Here is a 13,146-nt window from a genome sequence, read left to right as displayed (position 1 = left end):
GATGACTTAAGGCTTTCAGGATGACTTTTAAACACAATGAAGGATTCCCCTGTAGGCTACCAATCACTAATAGTATTGTATTTGCTAAGTGTGAGCTGGTTGGTGTCAGTTTATCTATGCAGACAAGGCATTACCTCCTGGGTTTCCACACTACCTGTCCCTCTGGAGGCACAGACAGCTTTGGGTGGGGCTGAGACTTAGTAAGGTGGTGGTGGTTTTTGAGTTTGTTAATGAGGCTATGCCACCCAGTAATCTGTGTGTTCCTCATTGAAAAGTGGAATTTATTTGGAAAAATATTTCAGTACATTATACATCTGTGATTTTAATTTGTACATTTTTCCTTTTAAAATTGCTTTGTCCACAAAACAGCAGCCATTGATCAGATCAGAAACAATATTATTTACTTGTGTATCCTTTGACAGGTATGACTGGTGGATTTTTGTTGTTTGAAACAGAAAAGCTCTGATTGTGTCAGAAACTATATTTAGATTGAGCACAAACGTTTGACTGTCTGACTAAGAAAGCCTCACTTATTTTTATGTGATGCTATATCGGTGCACTTCTATTTTGAAGGCGACACATCTAGGTTATTGTCTGTGAGCCAGTCACATGCTTGTGTTTGTAAATTAACACCCATTTGGGCTAAAAAAAAACAAAAAAAACAACACTTTTTTTTCTTTATTTATTTTTTTTTATAATGTAGCACAGTACTGCAACAGCAACTCTCTGGGTGCTCCTGCTAATGTCTCCTGGTGTTGTGCACAGTACTGGGCCAGAAAACTTGGCCAGTGGAGCCCACCATGAGTTGGTTTTGGAACTGTGTAATGTAGACCTGACCATAGGGACTGATTGCTTTTCCTGTCTCCTTGCCAGAGCTTAACCACAGAGAGGGAAGCTCTGCAGGTTCTGTGCGCTGTAATGGCAGTGGGTGGCTTTGTGTGCATGTATTTTAACATCTCGCAAATCACACACCTCAGATCAACCTTTTTTCGTTATGACATAAAAAACAGCCAGGGTGGTGAGCTGATATTTAAGTTGTGCCTTTCCTCTGAATGTTTCTGTGTTAAAACAGGGGCAGAGAATGGCTCCTCTTCCCAGGGTGTGGTGGGGCAGACCGGGCCTGTGGTCAGCTCCACGGGGGGAGTATCCAAGACCTCCAAGGGCCAAGGGTCTACAGAGAAGGAAGAACAAGCTGGTAACCAGAAAAGAGCCCGTCGGCAGTGGGAATCCTGGAGCGCCGAGGACAAAAACAGCTTTTTTGAGGGTCTTTATGAGGTAAAGCTTGCAACAACCTTTTACCAAGTTAAAAGTTTACCATGTGTAGATCTTTTGACGTCGTAGATTCACGGCTGCCCTCCTTTGTTCCCAGCACGGGAAGGATTTTGAGGCCATCCAGAACAACATTGCAATGAAGTACAAGAAGAGAGGCAAGCCAGCAAATATGGTGAAGAACAAGGAACAGGTCCGCCACTTTTACTACCGAACTTGGCACAAGATCTCCAAACACATCGACTTCGCTAACGGTGAGTTGCTTTTTTTCTCTCTCTCTTAATTCACCTTGGAATTTTTGATCCCCAAATATGAAGTTTGTACACTGTAATGACTTTATCGAATGACGCCTCATAAAAATGTGTACAACTCATACAACAAGGTGATGTCTTAGGCTGATCTTAATTGGTTTATTTTAGGTTTGTGTTTAGTTGTTTCAGTTATGCTACTTACTGCAGACACTGTGAATGAGAAGTAAAGAAGAGATGCTGTTAAACAGCCACATATATTATTATTTTTTCCTACAACAGAACTCACACTGACATTTTTGTTTTTTAGCAAGCAAAACATATGTTAAAGAAGTTCACCAGATAAGCTGGAGCTCTTTTCCCCTACAAAAAGCACCCAGTGTTACTCTCATGTTATCTTTATGTAGCACGCACAGGCCTCCACCAGTGTTGTGACTTGTGCTTCCTTTCCTTCTCAGTGTACTCCAGGGTGTTAAAGAAATCTTCTCAAGAACTGTACGGCCTCATCTGCTACGCCGAGCTTCGCAAAAAAGTTGGAGGATGTAAGTGAGGGCTGTGAAAGCGCTTGGATGCAATGTAGACTGCGTGTGTTTTGCTGTTTGTTCTGCTGGTTGTGGACACAGGGGATGTGATTAAACTCCAGATGATCCCTGTGGCTCGGGGCAGTTGCCCCTGAGGAGCATGTCTTAACTAGCTGTCTTGTGTTTTGTCTTTGACAGTGATGGATGATAAGAATGTGGCAAAGCTGAACGAACTCATCCAGCAAGGGTAAGTCTGTGGCAGAAGCTTTGGCTAGTGGGTTTACGTACACATCTGGGATTGTGATACTTTAAACTGATGCACTAGATCACATTTGGAAAGATACAGATTAGCACTTTGCTAGTATGAAAAACAAATCTGAGGGCTGAGTTGACAGTATGTAGTCAGATGCTTTCTCTGTGGCACGGCAAGGTTTAGAGCTTACAACATATATGAATAAAGATTCTTCTGTTCCACCAGGGCCACCACCGTGCGCTCTAAGGGGAGGAACCTGCGGATCAAAGCTCCAATGTGCCGAGCGTTGAAGAAACTTTGTGATCCAGATGGTGAGTATGAGCCTGCAGAAACCCAGCACACGCGTTACAGAACAAGCACTGAAAACCTCACTGATGGTGAGACTGGGGGGTTCACGGGGGCGGGGCTTTTTTACAAAAACCATGGCATCAAGTGGGCTGGTGGTGTTTCCATGGTAACTTTGGGTGCAAAGTGAGGAGGATGAAGGAGATGACTGTTCTGACCAGCTGTCATCAACCCCTCTGCTCAATAACACCCACTCATCACACTTACTGAAAATATTTGCTTTCATCAAGGGTAGAAAAAGACTGTCTCTTGTCATTGTTGTATGTAAATCTGTGAATGGATCCCACCGAGATTGATGGCTGCCTTTTCATTTTGTCGTGGTTGATTAAGTGAGAGAGCATAGTTGAGTTTATAGGTTTTGGGCTTTTCTTATAGTGGCTGAATCTGTAATTTTGTGTCCTGCAGGAGTGAGTGATGAAGAGGACCAGAAGCCGGTGCGTCTGCCCTTGAAGGTGGCAGTGGAGCTCCAGCCACGCAGTAACCACTCCTGGGCCCGAGTTCAGAGTCTTGCCCACAACCCTCGCCTCAGGTCTGACATGGATAAGAACCACAATATATTTTCAAAAGCATAACATCCAAGAGTCGGAGAGATGTCATACCTTCATTAATTCATTTTCTATTATTATTTTATTTATTTATTTTATTAGTTCAAGCCATGGTGATGCAACAAAGCCTGAGCTAATTTAAGAACCTCTTCTTGGCTTCAGACTGCTTATTTCAGTTTGATGGTTTGCATGTTTTCCACCGTTTTCTGGGTCAGCTCTTTTTTTTTTTTTTTTTTTTTTTGTGCAAATTAAATATGTGTGTATATGTTTTTTTTTTAAGCTAACTCGTGAAATTTGAAAAGTGTAAACACCCTCAGACATGATGCTGTTCAAAGTTTAAACTCTATTTCTTTCATTTTTAATTTTTGTTCTCAGTTCAGTTTTCAGTTAGTGTTCAGACTGGGTTTGCTTCTTTTGAGGTTCAGTTTCGTTTTTACTGGTTTCAGTGTTAGGGTTTTTTTTTTGTTTTTTTGTTTAATTATTATGATAATAAGGGTTATTTATCATGGGTAGGTTGAAGAAGGGTAAGGACTTTGTGAAAATGGCTGAATTACAGCAATGTCAGTATGCATTTGTTTGCAAACGTGACAAAACAAATATAGTAAAACTATACATTAATGAACATTTCTGTTTTATTTTAGTTATTTTTGGAGCACGTAGTTGGCGTTTTGATTTTTCCCACACAGGATTATTTCGGTTTTAGAAAACTCTATTAAATTTGATCCACAGTAGTCTAAGTGTAAAATGTAGAAGTAGTTTATGTCAGACGTATTCGACCTGGTAGTGTTGTATTTTGCAAAGTTGACATCAAATGTTTTTTCTGTTTTCTCAGGATGGTGGTGGAGCTCCACAGGAAAGTTTCCAGCCTCATAGAGTATCTGAAACAGAAGTGGGCTTATCATGACCAGTGGATTGTATCCTTTTTAAAAAAAACATTACAGTGCAATATGTATGCAAAACTCTTCAGAGTGTTTTTCATTCCTAGTGTACATATTAGAAATGTACTGCTCTAACATGCTGCTTTCTGGGGCATATACAGTGGGGCAAAAAAGTATTTAGTCAGCCACCGATTGTGCAAGTTCCCCCACCTAAAATGATGACAGAGGTCAGTAATTTGTACCAGAGGTACACTTCAACTGTGAGAGACAGAATGTGGAAAAAAAAAAAATCCATGAATCCACATGGTAGGATTTGTAAAGAATTTATTCGTAAATCAGGGTGGAAAATAAGTATTTGGTCAATAACAAAAATACAACTCAATACTTTGTAACATAACCTTTGTTGGCAATAACAGAGGTCAAACGTTTACTATAGGTCTTTACCAGGTTTGCACACACAGTAGCTGGTATTTTGGCCCATTCCTCCATGCAGATCTTCTCGAGAGCAGTGATGTTTTGGGGCTGTCGCCGAGCAACACGGACTTTCAACTCCCGCCACAGATTTTCTATGGGGTTGAGGTCTGGAGACTGGCTAGGCCACTCCAGGACTTTCAAATGCTTCTTACGGAGCCACTCCTTTGTTGCCCGGGCGGTGTGTTTTGGATCATTGTCATGTTGGAAGACCCAGCCTCGTTTCATCTTCAAAGTTCTCACTGATGGAAGGAGGTTTTGGCTCAAAATCTCACGATACATGGCCCCATTCATTCTGTCCTTAACACGGATCAGTCGTCCTGTCCCCTTGGCCAGAAAAACAGCCCCATAGCATGATGTTTCCACCCCCATGCTTCACAGTAGGTATGGTGTTCTTGGGATGCAACTCAGTATTCTTCTTCCTCCAAACACGACGAGTTGAGTTTATACCAAAAAGTTCTACTTTGGTTTCATCTGACCACATGACATTCTCCCAATCCTCTGCTGTATCATCCATGTGCTCTCTGGCAAACTTCAGACGGGCCTGGACATGCACTGGCTTCAGCAGCGGACCACGTCTGGCACTGCGGGATTTGATTCCCTGCCGTTGTAGTGTGTTACTGATGGTGACCTTTGTTACTTTGGTCCCAGCTCTCTGCAGGTCATTCACCAGGTCCCCCCGTGTGGTTCTGGGATCTTTGCTCACCGTTCTCATGATCATTTTGACCCCACGGGATGAGATCTTGCGTGGAGCCCCAGATCGAGGGAGATTATCAGTGGTCTTGTATGTCTTCCATTTTCTGATGATTGCTCCCACAGTTGATTTTTTCACACCAAGCTGCTTGCCTATTGTAGATTCACTCTTCCCAGTCTGGTGCAGGTCTACAATACTTTTCCTGGTGTCCTTCGAAAGCTCTTTGGTCTTGGCCATAGCGGAGTTTGGAGTCTGACTGTTTGAGGCTGTGGACAGGTGTCTTTTATACAGATGAGTTCAAACAGGTGCCATTCATACAGGTAACGAGTGGGGGGACAGAAAAGCGTCTTACAGAAGACGTTACAGGTCTGTGAGAGCCAGAGATTTTCCTTGTTTGAGGTGACCAAATACTTATTTTCCACCCTGATTTACAAATAAATTCTTTACAAATCCTACCATGTGAATTCATGGATTTTTTTTTTTTCCACATTCTGTCTCTCACAGTTGAAGTGTACCTCTGGTGCAAATTACTGACCTCTGTCATCATTTTAAGTGGGGGAACTTGCACAATCGGTGGCTGACTAAATACTTTTTTGCCCCACTGTACCAGCTTGTGTCGAATATAAACTGGTCCTTAACTTTGAAAACTCAGCTTAAGAGTCTCATGGAGAGAGAGGCTCTAGAAGGCAACCAGACCAGCACAGCCTCTCCCAGCATAACTCAGAAGGAAGAACTTTTTCTTTTTCCAGCTGAGAGCTGCACATTGACTACACTGCCTGGGGTGGCACGTGTGGTTCACTCCAAAGCGTCCTGCACTGTCCATTGGATCGAGAGTGGCAAGAGCCGACCTAATGCCAAGGAGTTGCCAGCTGCCCAGATCCTGGGCATCCATGCAGCTCCACAACCTCGAACTGGCAGCAAATCTGGGCGGGGAAGCGCTGCTGTTGCTGGTGCTTCACTGACTATAACGGGTGATGCTCGTCGAACTGAAACCCCCAACCCTGATCCATCAGCAGACAGTTCTGCAAAGGTAGAGGAGAAGAGACTTCAGTCCCCTTGTGTCCCAGTTTCCTCTCAGCTGACTGTCAGAGAAGAGGGAGATGGGATGGGATCTTCTGATCCAGGAAAGGCCTGCACTGGCGTTGAGGTCAGTGGTGGTTTAGCCATGACCAGAAGCACGGACAGGTCATGTAGTGGTGCCGATGGCTCCGCTGAGCAGTACAAAGAGGAGCAGAGCACCAGCGCGTCTTCCTCGGAGGCAAATCAGCCTCCTTCAGTCAAACCTCCAGTGACTGGCTCAGACGAAGCCGTGTCGCAAGCTTCCCCACCAGCGACCAAAGAACGGGTCGTTGAGCAGATCAGAGAGGAAGGCTGGAGCGCCCGTGACGCAGAGAACGTCACCCTGGCCGAGCTGTACCTGATGTTTGGGAAGCCAGGCAAGCTGCAGCTGGAGTACGAGTGGCAGCCGGTCACAGCTCCACCCAGCAACTCAGAAGAGGGACAAGCCTCAGTGCAGCCAAAGCCCGACAGGACAAATCGAGTTTTGCGCTGCTTACTCAAGCTGGTTTCCACTGAAGTCAACCCCAAACCTCTGGTAAGTTTTCCCTTTTCTGTCTTCCAAGATTGTGGCCTGGTGTGTTGTTTAAATTACAAGTTGAAAAGATGAAAAATGTGTAATTATCAGTGGCATTAAGGCTTAAAATTAAACATTTTTAAGATGCAGCAGTGTGAAGAGTTTATATTCCGTACAAAGCCAGCTGATGAAAAACATGTTACTGGTTATGTACTATGAACACCACAGGTTTTTTTTTTTGTTTGGTTTTTTTTTGTCTTTTTCAATGAAAGTGCTATTTCGAGATAGGAGCATATCATGTGTCTTTTCCTTCAGGCTCCAGAGCTGTGCTCCACAGCCACATCACCCCTCAAGACCTATCAGGAGGAGCAAAACCAGGTCCTCACACCTCCGGCGAAGGGTCCTGTTGCAGGCGCCCGTAGCCCCAGCTGTGGGCGGCCGCAGGCGTCTTTGCGCATGCCCAAGTTACAGCTGCCAAGTGCTGGAGGTATTTATGTCTCTCTCCTGCTGGCTTTTGTGATAAAGTCTTTTCTGTACTTACAGTGCTGTAGTTATTAAACAGCGAGAAGTAATTATGCAGCACCGATGCTTCCTCTTTAGAAGTTGTCTTCAAATAGCTGCCTTTCCTGATGTGGCACCACATCTGTTTCAATCCTGTTCAGGTGGGCGCAACCTTACCCGCTCTCTGCTGGGTTCTACTGCAGTTGGCGAATCAGAAAGCAGCGTGTTCGCAGTACCCACCACGCTGCCACCCAACAGCTCACGGCACAACCGAATGTTCTCCCCTAACAAAGAGGCAGAGCTAGCCTTCAGACAGCAGCTCGACTCGATCAGTGTAAGCCAGAATAATGCATCATTTTTTGTTTATGCCAACTGTACAGAGACATAATTCATGTATTAACGAGCATTAATATGTGCTTTTTTCTTTTCTTTTTCTCACAGATGCAGTCAGATCTTTTCCTTTCTAGACAGAGAAAACCTCGGAACAGACAACTTCGCAAACCACTTGTAGTTCAGGTGAGAGCAAGATCATTATCCATTCATCAGTTCTGGGCTTGGTTGGGTGGAAGGCGGGTTTTCCTAAGTGTGTTTTTGTTTGGCCACTTCTTTCTCGTTCACAGCGAACACTGCTGCCCAGAACTACAGGAGACACTCCTCAACACGTCTGCTCCTTCTCCATCCTCTCCAACTCCTCTGCCACAGGTACTCCTCAGATGGCAGGACAGAACGATAGAATATGTCGTCAGCTGAGGCTGGAAATGTTTAGGGCGTAGTTTTACAGTATGCATTAATGAAATCACAGCTAAAAACGATTTCTCTTTCTCAGCAAGACCCTCTGGTAATTGTCTGCTCTCTCACTTCCTGTTTCTTCCTTCAGGAACTGGATCTTTCCGGCCGATCCATCCCCGACTAGCTCCTTCCTCTCGCTCTGTCCAAACTAAAACAACCCCAGCAACATCCAGCTCTGCGGGGGCCAGCCAGCTCTCTAGTATGGACTTCTTCTGTTATCTACTACATTTTTCTGTTTTATTGAAATATTGATAAACTCTACACCAAATATACTGCAAAAAAATTACATATTGTTGTTTTTATGGGGTCAACAACTTTGCTTTTATAAGCACCCAGTTTCACACCTTGGCTCAGGCGATTAGAGGATCATCAGGGGTCCTTTTGTCCCTCTGTGGGGGGATACTCCCACTAGGTTTAAATCTGGGACTCCCCACCATTTGACCTTAGAACTGAAGAAGCTTCTCGGATGAGAGGTGAAACGTCTTCAAGTAACTTAAAGAAGTCCAGATGCTTTTCTTTGTAAGCTCCTTTGACTACGATGACCTGGATGACTGAGAACCTTCACAGACATATTTTATAAAATTGCTTAAAAACATATTTAAGGTCCAAGTTGTATTTGTGTAAGATTCCTGTGTCAAAATCTAGAACTCTGAGAAGGTCAGTGACAGACAGTATTTCTGTGCAGACGACAGAAGCAAAAACATTTTTCCAGAAGACCTTGGACCATCCTTTTTTTTTTTTTTCTTCCTGCTCTGCTCTTCACATGCTGTTGCTGTTGATGCTTATCAGGAGTGATATGACAAATCTCTCGTTTGCCTGAACTGTTAATACTTTCAGGTGCCATTGACCTGGCAGCTAAGTCTGCAGGCATCATCCCAGGCAGTCCCTGTCGGGAGGTGGATTCTTCCACTGTGGATAACAGCGCTCTTCTCGCCACCACTCCCATTGCTGATGCTGAGCCAGACTCTCAACTCCACCAGCAAAATGTTCCAGAGGTCAGAGACAGACACACACACACACACACACACACACACACACACACACACACACACACACACACACACACGGACTAGAACCCTCCTTCATTTGATGTCTCCTCCTTGCCTGTGGCATTAGAATAAATGCTATTGCCCATTACCATCTTGGAGTGTTACATTTAAAACGGTCAGTTTTTGATTTATCTTACTTTAATGAAAGTTATTGCTCACTCTAATGATTTTCTGTTTATCTGTGCGGTGTAGGCCAGGTTTTGCATAATGTTTTTCTTTTTACTGTGCATCTGTCGTACAAGACTTCACAAATGATTTAGTAATTTTTATAGATTTTCTTTGTAGACATTATTCTTGCATACAGTTGTCATATTCATGATCACCTGTTTATTTGTCTGTTACGGTTTAAAAACAAGCTGCTCCAAACAGTTTGCCCTGATGGGATAAATAAAGCTGTTTGTATCGCCATCAGAGCGTTTCCTTGCTCACAGTGGACCTTTGTGAGGGAACACTTGGCTTAGTTAAAGGCAGTGAGTCTGCGTAACCTCATTTGTTTTCCAGTCGTAGCTGATCACCATTTGGTAAAGAAAATTGTCAGCTATGCTTGAATAAATGGTTTAAAAAAATGTGATGTGCTAAGTTAAATCGCTCTTTCCATAGAATGGCGTACCACCTCCGTCTCCTGGAGTCACCGGCGGGGGAGACTCACTCCTCTCTCCCCCGAGCGTTGCCTCGCTCCTTGATATCTCACTCCCAGGCCCTCCTGAAGAGGCTCTAACCCCCGGAGAACCTCAAACGCAGATCAGCGACTCCATCATCGAGCTTGCCATCAACTCCACACATTACGGTGCGTGCACGTGCAGACGTCTTACCCGAGCCATATTGACAAGAAACTGCTAAATAAAGCTTGATGATGTTTGTTTAGTGAAATGGAAAGTGAGAGTAGGTTAGAAAGGTTTTGTAATTACCACTGAGGTCAGCTTTGTGGCTCCACAGCATTAATTCCTCTGCAGGTTGTGGAAAAGAGTGCACGTTGACATCCAAGCAGCTAAACATCTGAGCCTGCTGAGTTTAATCGCTGATATCTCATTTCTGTTTGCCTGCTGCACTGCAGGTGAGGAGGCTGCTCTCTCTCCAGCCAAGCTGGGCAACAGCGACGGCTCCAAACTGCTGGCCTCGTCTCCCTCGCTCAGCCCATCCAGAGGCTGGATCCCTTCACCCAGCCACGACCCTCAGTGGTACCCCAGCGACTCGTCTGACTCCACACTGGGATGCCTCCTTTGTAAGAGTTTTTTTGCTTCCTTTCTCAAGAGTGTGCCAGAAGTTACATTTTAGGCCAAGAAGAACAGAATATTAAGTGGATGTATTTTTATCATTACTTCCCACTAAAAATGCTGCATACAGCAGCACGTGCAGTCAACATTTACAAAGATTTGTTTGTAAAATCCCCAATATTACTAACACAGCTGTATGATGAAAGGCCATTTACTCAGTCTTTTGCTCTTATTTTCCTTGCAGCCAGCATGGTCTCTCCTGATAAGGGCAGACGGACCACCCTAACCCCCACTGGCCCCTCCAGTGGCACAGCTCTACTCGGTCCTAGCCTCCTGGACTGCAATTCTCATGATTCTCATGATTCAATCCCGTGGCCTTCCTGATGTGGCAGAGGTAAGTAAATGCTTGTTGATTAAATGAAAGAAAGTTGTGACTGAGAAGCAACACTTGCCACAAACACAACACAGTCTGAATCTCAGCAACCAACATGTTATATGTTATTAATTAGTCTCTAAAATGTAAATGTAAAAACATCACTTCCCATTTTAAAAATAACCTGCATTTATATCCACTCTGAAAATGTGGTTCTTATCCCCTTTTGGATCTGTCCTGCTGTGCAAGTGGACTCTGACCCAGAGCCGGTTGTGTTAGGGACCACATGGTACCTTTTGGATAGATCAGCTTCTGGGCTGATCCACCAAATTTTAGGTGATTTTTAATGAAAAACTTGTTGAGTCACACCCTGAGATTCAGACACCATACCTTTTGAAATGCTGACAGCATTTAATATCTGAATCTCAGTCTGTGAACACGTTTCCATTTTTAGTGCTCTCTCTCGCTCTCTTGCGTGCTTTGATAGCGACTTTATGAAGAAATGAATCGGGAGTGTCAGTTAGCTGGTTCAGGTGTGGCAGGAGGGGATGAGGCAGAGAGAAGCTCTAAGTTTGTTAAAGATAACCTGCCAGTGAGCAGGTTTAGTTCAGATTGTGTTAAGTGATTCATCTCAGGGTTAACAAACGCAGACTTGTTAGCTTAAACCTGTTTCCTGGGATGGGGCCCAAACCTGCCTGGGAGGTGAATAGAGCCCGGTGACTGTTGCCTCCTGTGTTTGGACTAACACATCTGCTTTTTCAGTAAATAATTTAATTTCATTGACAGATATTGATGTGATGAACTTTTCCCCCCCTGCACTCTTGACCTAAAGTATGAAACTGTTCGAGGGATGTCTGGAAAAATCTTGTTTTTTGGGGTTTTTTTCTCCTTCTTGGATTTGCCCTTGTTGTCAGTCTGAAAGCTCTTTGGTGTTGCTTGCAGATGGATTCTCAGCTTGCTTGTATGATGAGTGAGAGCAGCATAGACTACATCGCTCGCTTCAATGATCTGGCTCAGGAGCTCGCCGTAACTGAGCCCTCCATTCCACCTCCCTGAGGAAGACTCCACCAAGCCATGGTCATCTGTACCTCTAATCTACAGCCAGTTCCAGGCATTTCCACAGTTCCAGGAGAGAGAGACACAAACTTCTGGGCCCACACTTGGAAGCAGTGACTACTGCTAGAAATTCAAAACCGATTTGCAGCCAGCAGCTGCAAATTACCCCAACTTTTACCACGTCTGGTTCTCACACCTGTCGATAAGCAGGCCATTCCTAAAAAGAGACCAAGGCAGAACTTTGCTCACCTAGAGCATCATGTTGTTGGTGACAAGAGGTACTGTAAGTGAGGAGAGGAGAGGTTTCCTCTCTGTCTTCTCCCTGTTTGGAGAAAGAAGACTGGGGAGAAAGGCCAACCCCATCCCCCCTCAAAGCCATCCATGGCCTGTTTGTAAAAGTGCAATAATAGGTGGTCAACCGTGACCATTGTTCAAAAGCGAGTTGCGTTGGTTTCACTGAACTGTTCTCTAAGGAACAATTCCCTTTAAATACAAACACTTTAGATAAAACAAATGAGTTTACAAAGATACAACCTCATGTACAGGAAAATACTATGCCATATCCGAACAAAATATCTGATCTTTCATGTCTCTTCCTGCTCTCGGTGTGTGAGTGCATGAATGTATCTGTGTGTGCGTGTGTATTAAAGGCTGTAAGGCTGACCGCTCAAAATGTGCAGTTCAGATCATCAGCTGGTGGCAAACAGCCACTGGACTGTGATTTTTATTAAAAGTAATGTCGGTGAGAAAGAGATACTTGGCATAGTTCAGTAGCAAAAGTGGAACAAAACAAAGTGATGTGTAGAAGTTCATTTTTCCTGTTGGCCTCCTTTTTTCTTTTCTTTTTGTTCCTCATCTCTTATGAGTTCAGGTGTTACAGATTGTGTTGTAGTCACACGTGTTTGGAATCGGGTTCTTCATTTCTCAAACCCACATTTAAAAAAAAACAAACAAAAAAAACAAAACAAAAAAAACAAACAAATACAAATAAAAAATGGCAGCTTGTTGGTTGACTCCACTTGGGTAGCTCCACAGATGCTGAAAATGTTATTGGAATTATTTTATTGTTGCATTCATTTCTCATTAGTTTTGTGTGCAGAGATGCAAGTTCAAATATTGGATTTTGTTGCATAAACAGGAATACCTTTTTAGATATTTAAGCCCTCTTCACACGTGTGGTATTTGGAGACTGAATCAGAATGTTTTAAAGAGTCTGTGCTGACAGTGCTTATAGCCACAAACAGCATAATGTGCGTAATGTACTGTTCTTCATGGTTGTTGCGTCTGAATGAAAGCCTTGAGGAACGTTCACATTAAAACGTTTCCTTTGACTCGGCGCTTTCCCAGCTCCTCATTCGCAAGCTGCA

General features: G+C 43.9%; 1 protein-coding gene and 1 pseudogene across 10 annotated transcripts in view; both read left to right on the top strand.

Annotated features, from left to right (window-relative positions):
• Positions 1-13,146, top strand: part of LOC309704382 (uncharacterized protein) — a 54,959-nt gene that overhangs the window by 17,887 nt on the left and 23,926 nt on the right. The window lies entirely within an intron of this gene.
• Positions 801-13,110, top strand: LOC309705592 (protein cramped-like; annotated as a pseudogene). The gene is made up of 19 exons: positions 801-804; positions 1,073-1,275; positions 1,370-1,523; positions 1,976-2,059; positions 2,237-2,285; positions 2,517-2,602; positions 3,042-3,165; positions 4,014-4,095; positions 5,877-6,818; positions 7,113-7,284; positions 7,460-7,632; positions 7,740-7,814; positions 7,919-8,000; positions 8,176-8,286; positions 8,925-9,082; positions 9,737-9,923; positions 10,191-10,358; positions 10,595-10,744; positions 11,666-13,110. The product of its transcript is annotated as a protein cramped-like (transcript).

The sequence above is a fragment of the Aulonocara stuartgranti genome (genome assembly GCF_965226115.1).
Source record: "Aulonocara stuartgranti genome assembly, chromosome: 4".
Lineage (NCBI taxonomy): Eukaryota > Metazoa > Chordata > Actinopteri > Cichliformes > Cichlidae > Aulonocara > Aulonocara stuartgranti.
The sequence above is the reverse complement of the archived record's forward strand: the minus strand, read 5'-3'. Positions and strand labels throughout refer to the sequence as shown.